The sequence below is a fragment of the Apteryx mantelli genome, chromosome 7, assembly GCF_036417845.1.
Source record: "Apteryx mantelli isolate bAptMan1 chromosome 7, bAptMan1.hap1, whole genome shotgun sequence".
Classification (NCBI taxonomy): Eukaryota; Metazoa; Chordata; class Aves; order Apterygiformes; family Apterygidae; genus Apteryx; species Apteryx mantelli.
In genome coordinates this window covers 41,693,873-41,701,549 of record NC_089984.1, presented here as the reverse complement: position 1 = coordinate 41,701,549, position 7,677 = coordinate 41,693,873, and positions in this window count along the sequence as shown.

The window sequence follows — 7,677 nt, the reverse complement described above, 5'->3', positions numbered from 1 at the left end:
GCGGAACAGAGAAGTGCAAAGCCCGGCGTGGGCCGGGCCGGGCCTGCGCGCGAACACCCGTGAGATGCGGAGGGCTCGCGGCCCGCTGGGCGAGGCAGCCGCGCAGGGTGGCGGGGCACGGCAGAAGAGGAGAGTTCCCAAGAGGGATCCGGTCCCACCGGTAAACCCTGCAGGACTCCCCACATCTTCCTCCAAAACGCCAGTGATGTTCTGGCAAGATGGGCCCCGACAGTAATGCTGATGTCTCGCTGAGGCAGCGCACGGCACTGACTGATATTTGGGACCTCTGGCTCTCGGTTAGTTTGGGTGTTTAGCGACTGTCATCGCTGTGGTGGTACATAAACACAAAGTTTGTGGGAGATCAGTATGTATAAAGGTTTTATTACAGACTCTGCTTTATGGACAGAAATTTAAATCTAGAAAGGAAGCATAAAAGCTGTCATACCTAAGTAATTACACTTAGAAAATGTTCAACATAAAATATTTTGCTAATTATGTTATTAGAACAATAGGATTTTTGCACCACGCACATGCATGTTCCACATGTCGTGGCTCGTTAAAGTCCTAATCCTGAAAGCAGGTGAAAACATAGACATTTCTCTGAAGTGTGCAATCTTTTGCACTTAAGTTTTATGATCTACAGCAAAACAGTACTGTATCTGACATGGGTATATATGACCGATACAATCAAACAGTAAGTGGCTCCACATGCGTTCTCTTAATTGTTAGCTGTCATATTGAGATTAAACTGGGCATTAAATTTAGGTTAAAGAGAGATTAAATTGTGACCTGAGGTGTGGTAAAGTCATACTAAACACTTAAATATAAAACCATTGTATATTGGGAATAAAAGTAAGAACTCACGGTCTTGTTTATAGAGTTCAGTTTCTTCTTCTTAAAACAGATTAAGAAAATTTAAAAATAACTTCTGAACTTGCATGGTGTGTGTTTACTCTCTCCCAGGTACTGTGAAGGGAGGTGCTCTGGGGGCCAGAACACTCTCTCGTGACTCAGGCTGCTTCTGCAACGCTCTCCTCCGTCCCCAGCTCCTGAGCAGGGCACCCGTTAGAAAATCCTCCGTGCAATCCTGCCCTTCTTTTGTGGATCTTAGAAACGGAATTTGACTTCTTCTTTCTGAATGTATGGGGGAATGTTTGTTTTGGTTTAATTGTTTTTTTGTTTGTTTGTTTTATCATGGCTTTGATGACTTGAACATCAAATATGCCACTTTGGTCCCTTGGTACGAAGGTTGGCAATCCATGGTGGAGGTGCCGAGGGGGGCAGAGGGGTGAGCTGGAGGGGTGGGCAGCAGGGCAGTGTAGGGCTGGGAGCTGCTGGAGCTGCAGAACTGGGAGAGGCTGCAGGTCCCAGCCCCCGTTTCCCACTGAATTTGAGACTGAAGTGAGAGCTGGGAGCCCTCGTCTCCCACAGTAGCAGGACATCACCAAGCAGCTAATTGGCAGCATCTTGGATTTTTGAGAGGCCATATCTTCTGACTCCTACCAAATTCCTGCCAGCACACGTAACCTCTCTTTGATGGAAGAGAGATGTAGTCTGGCACACTACTCTTAAAAGCTTGCTGATCTTTGCATTAACAGGCTCAAGCTTCTCTCCAAGGCATGGCTGCCTTGAGCTGCCCACAGTTTAGCTCTAAAACCCGCATGCTGTTCCCCTGCACAGTAGACCCTAGACGAGGCAGTTCTCTTGTTCATGAAACTTGGTTTTCCTTAGTAGCGATACAAAAAGGATGGTCCCAAACTTAGCAGCAGCAGGACTGATGAACGCAAAAGCTGTGCCCAGGTGCCCTTCATTTGTAGCTGAAGATCCAATCCATTGTATTTTCTGCTCTTTTGAGGTTGAAAACAGCATTTGTGTGAAATGTAGTATAAACTTAAATGGTCAAAACACATGGTGAATTTTCTCTTTAACTATTATCAAGCAGAAAGCTAGACATCCTTGGATGAATTTGGTAGCTTGCTTGAGACAACAGGATGAACCAGTGTCTTCTCTGGAATAGATCTTGAAGGTTTCTGGCTCTCTGTCCAGTGCCCAGCCCATTAGACCATGCTTCTTCTCCACTTCCAATAAGCAGTTCTACAGCCTGCTCATTTAAACCCCTTTTGCTCCTCTTCTTCCTTTGCTTATTTATAAGAACATTAAATTAAGCATTTGCTTTAAATTAAATCTAAGTCTGTGCTATACTTTTCAATTCAGCAGATATTATTAAATAAGTGTTGCCATATAAACAATTAAAATGAAGGGCAAATTCAGACATCTAGACACTGCGCAGTCAACCTTTGCACCCAAATGCAATTGTATATGTAGCAAAATATTAGCAAAATTATAGCAAATATAGCAAAAATTGTAGCAAAATTATCAAATTAGGGTAATTAAAAGGCATACCCAAAACCAGGCCATCGCATAACAGTTGATTTGTAAGAACTCCATGAGCTCAATTTTCAAACCACAGACCTACAGAGAAGATGACACAATGCATCCAACAGAGAAGACCTCCTATAAATAGGTTTCAGTCCTAGGCATGAATTACTGTAATTTCAATTCATTTAGGAAAATCAGGCAGATATTAGTCATAGATTTGAAAATGACATGGGTGTTTGATGAGAAATGGTAATGATCCCCATTTTCAGTAGAAGGTAGAAGGTTTTCTGAGTCTGGAGGATGGGAACGTGGCCCTTGTAAGACCATCAGCAGGGCCTGCTGGCTTTCAAAGTTTAACAGAAGCCTCTGAAAATGTGTGTTTAACTGTCATGAGATTATTCAAGGTTTAGATAATTTATGTCAGCTCCTGAGCCAGATCCTGGGCTAATCTGTACTTTGTGCGAATCCACCAGCTTGTGTCGTGGGAAATTAGAGCAGAATTGTATCAATTTATGCAGAATTAACATGGTAGTGAATGAAGCTTACTTCTTTTCTTCAGTTCCTTTGATGTTGTTTTCACCGGATCTAAATTTGCTTGCTCCTTCCTTCACTTAGTTGTTGTACAGTTCACTAAGTGTATTATCTTGCTTTTGGCTGGTTTCTGTAGACTTTGGTAAGGTTTTAAGGTTAAATGCTCCAATATTTCTATTGCTATTTCTGGGCCTGTAGTAAAGTTTTTCTCTGCTGTTTCTTCCTCTACCTTTTTAAAAATAGAAGTGACTTCGGGCTACCTGTTATGTTTGCAAGGGACTTCTGCATTTTGCTGCACTGTAGTGGCGTATTAGAAGTATTTCCTTTCCTGCGTGTCTTTATTCCATTCCCGTCCATCCTTTCCTTTTCCAGAACGGCGCACTGTTCCTTTTCTTTTTCTTCCACAGCATGGCTGCTTATCAGCAGACCAAAGCTAGGAGGTGGTTCTCTTTAGCATGCAAATAAAGCAACACTTTTTCCAGTAAGCAGCTCAGTCTGGCATTATATGCCAGAAACTCTCATCTACACAATGATGAGTTCAAGTTCTGCACCGTGTGAAGGGGTTTTTTCCCTTTCACTGTAGGAAAGGTGATCAGTCTGCAATTAGTCCTCTCCTTCCCTTCCTCCCCAATCTTTTTTAACTCCTTCTTTACTAGTTTCACATCTCTCGGGACCAAACCCAAAGGTAGCTTTTGGGAATCCATTTAATATTACTGTCCTTTCATCATCCAGCTCTGCATAAAATTAGCATGTCCTACAGCTGACAGCAAACGATGTGGCATTAGAGCTATATTTGGAAAGATGTGCCTAGAGTTCACTATTCTGGTCAGATGAGCGGGGAGCATGCTTTTGCATTTTAATTTGAAATTCAGTGAATATTTTGAATGCCACAGCATGTCTATAACATTATTTAAAAGATCTTGTGCACTCAGGCGTGTAATGATTGACACTGGCTGTAACTTGATGCAATGTTGCACTGTTTTAATTCTTTTTGGTGCAGTGTTATCTTTGATCACTTCGTATTCACTGGAAAAATCCCACAATTGCAATCCACATTATGTTTCAGTGAGGATGCCAAGTTCTCTATGGTACGTAGCTATTCAAGGCACTTTGTCCACCCTCAGGCTGCTCATTAAAGTGATGGCAGTTTCTATTTTAATGAATAAGGTAGAGTGCAATTCCCAACTTCATTCATAGACCTTGAATGGTAAAAAGAAGCGGGCTCTTTTTTCAGTTCCCAACTTCTTTGTTTTCTTGGAAATTGTGTAAATGTGTTCATAACCATGGCCACAACTCCATGTGCATACAAAAAACATCCAAGTTGCAAGTTTTTAACTTGTGCCTAGGGTTTGTATTACTTAAAACTTCATTCTGCCCACAAACCCCCTTGTCCCAGATTTCACTTCTAGGCACAGTTATGTGTCCCCATTGCAAGGGGTAAGAGAAAGAAGACATCTGACATAAGAGATTTAGTCCCTCTTTAATTCTCTGTTCTTCCCTCACCAGTAGTCTGTACTGCTCCAGGAAGTCTTTCCGTACCAAATAACACTTCTCACTTGCAGCGATTGCCGTTTAAAAGACGACACTTGTGCGCAGCTGCACGGCAGGAGCGCGAAAGCTCCGGCACCTTTCCTCTCCGGTGCAGCGTAGCCCCTGGAGGTAGAGCCTGAACCGCAGCGCTGGGCGGAAGCGCTGCCCGGGCGTGAGCATCGGTGCCGGCGGAGAGGGCAGGCGGCTCGCTCACAGCCCTTTCCTGTTAGCAGGGCGCCGATGCCGCCTGCTTTTGGCCACTGCTGCTCCTCAGGTGGCTGCGAAATGCTCTGCTTCGGAGGGCTAAGCCCTGCCCGTTACCCAGCGGTCGGGAATAAAAGTAGAGCCAAGTCACCATTTGTGAAGGCGGTGCTGCATTACTCCCAGAAGCTGGGTGAAGGAGCACGGGTACTGCTCGCTGTGCCCCCTTTACGTCCCTTCGCGCCGCGTGCCGCCGGCAGAGCATCGCGGCGCTCCCGCCGCCGCTCCGGTTGGCAGCGGCGGCCGGCGCAGGTGGAGCGCCCACGGCCTGATGCGCAGCGCTGCCTCGGAGCCCGGCCTCCCTCGCTGCTACGACTAGCGGGGCGCAGGGTTTCGCTCTCGGCTCCTTTCCGGCTTGTGACCCACTCCATAAATAAGCAACAAGAGTGTCTGCAAGCCCTTTCCAAGCCCTGAGCACTATGGTGAAGCTCTTTGCCCTTCCCTGAGTTACAGCAATACTCTCCCGGCTTTTCCACACGGCCAAGCCATGAGGCAGTTGGAGACTGACCAAGAGGACTTCTTGCCTTCCTCTTTCCCTGCCCACAGCTCATCTGTCTTTTCTGCAGAGATTTTTGCCTTAACTGGGAGATACAAGTTTCTTTGCTTAGTGCACACTGATTTTTACGCCATTGTGTAAAATCAGAGCATGAAATACAGGTGCCTTTTCTTCCATTGAGGAAAACTGGAGATAATATTGAAATAAAAAAGGGTTTGGTATTTAACAGTATTAAGCAACCACACATGGCTTCAGAAGACTAGGAAATTATTTGAATATTATTTTCATTTGCATATGTTCTTTCAAAATCTTGTCCCTGAAGCATGCAGTTGCAGGGAGGAGCTGAAACATTTAATCATTTAGTCCGCAGCTCTTGCCGTGTGTTTGTTACCTTCATGGGTTCTTCACCCCAGCAAAGGGACCCCTTCTCCCACAGCCAGCCCCACAAGCTCTGCAGCACTCGCTGCAGCTGCTATTGGGTTTTGATAGAAGCAGTGTTTGGAAAAAGTGATTTCCAGTAGCAACTGCAAGTACTGCCATACGCATCTGAGTTGGAAATGGCTCATATGCAGCAGAGTGACCACCCAAATTAGTGATGTTTTTTTCTGAAGGTATCTTTCTTTGCTCAGTAACTTTATATTTGCCTCTCGTACCAAACGCTATTGACTGTTTCATACATGCATCCACAGAGACATGTGCACATGGGTTTCAATTTCCAGTCATGATTTTTGCTATTTGACTAGTTTGACTCTGCTGCATAAAATGATCTTTACTTCAAGCACGGCTTCGGTTAGTTGTTTCATACTTTGTAATTTTGGTGGTTAGTGGTTGCTGTGAACTCAGATTTGCAGTGCAATAATGCCATTTACTCAGTTAATTTCTTCTCCTGAAGTCTAAAAGTGCTAGTTTCTGTTATGCTTTACCCCGTATTAGTATTAGAGTTTAGTGCACTTGAGAGATGCGAAACTGCGAAACTGCCCCTCCAAGGCAAGTCAGCCCTGACGGGAAGGGTCAAAAAAAGGGTAGAGAAGAATTTCCTTCCCTTTTCTTGCCTGTTAAGGCTGGGGCTTCTCTTCCCAGATGGCAATCGAGGGCTCCAGCTGCATTGGCTGTTTTAAGGCAGTCGGTGGTTTTTGCCTCGGAAGGAGCAGGAGAGCCGCGAGGCAGTCGGTAGGCAGCCGTGCTTCCCGGCTGGCAGCGGATATGTCCTCGGTGAGCCGGTCGCACGGCGGAGTGCCTTCATGGGAAGGGTGGCTCTCCTCTGAGAGATTCCTTGTGATGATTCACGATGACTGGCTCAGCTTCAAATCTGCTGACATTACAAATTAAATAAAAGGTTGTTTTTTTCCCTTGACTGGTAGCTTTGTGCAGTCAACAAGGAAAACCACTCCGCAGCCTTTTTGCTTTAAGCATCCTCAGCACGGATTTTGCATTTGGAAATTTAAATGATGATTTGATGATTTTCCATGTGCCAAAATAGATATCACTCACTTTCCTAGAGCTGCCTGAGTTGCACAAAACTGAAAAAAAGCAGAAGAGTAAAACAAACAAAATGTAGCAATACAAGACCTGAGATTTTAAGGAGAAAATGCGTAATCCCAAGGACCATGGTCTTAGCAGTGCATGACCCTTAACATGCGAAAGAAGTAGATCACTGAATTAAAAAAGAGCCATTTTCCAGAGTGTAATTGCACCTTATGGGCAAATAAATATCTCCTTGCTGCTTAGATTGTTAGCGTTCCTTTCCATAACTGAAGCATCAGGAATAATTATGCTAAAAGACACTTCAGCTAGTAGAGAAAATACATACTGTATTTTATGATGTTCTTGCTGGGCTCCTTGTGTAACATGAGAGAAATTATATTAACGCTAGTGCTAAGTTGGTGTAGAATTACACCCCGGTGTTGGTCTAAACTGCACTGTGCTGCTGTCCTCACTTTTTATAGCTCTATTAATGATTTTCAAAAACTGTGGGCTAAAGGAGTATTAAAATGTCTTGGCAATGTACTGTTTCTCAATCCTTTTACTGTGGGATTATATATACCTTGTTTCTATTTGATTTTGATTGCTTGCTTGGCCTAGATTCTCTGCAAGCATTTGGTATGACTGAATAATTTTTATTTGTACTTTCTTGCCATGCTTTATGCTAATCTGCTGATGTTTTGCAGCTACAGCGTTGCCAGACAGTGCTGCAGCCTACAGTCTTTATCCTTTACTGGATTTTTAAAAGGGTATTTTATTGCCTGTCATTACCATTCATTGTGGCTTTATGGACTGTGCTCGCGGCGTGCGCACTGGCCCGTGTTCCCAGCGAGCCTCCCTGCCGCACATCTCGCTCCCTTTGTTCCGCCGGGAGAACCGCGGCTTCTCGCAGAAGTTTCCTCTCCTTCCTTCTGCATCCCGCTTCCCTGGAACGTGTCGGGTATCCCATTTGATGGGAGCTGCTGCCATTTGCCTATGGGAGAGTATAATTCCAGCTG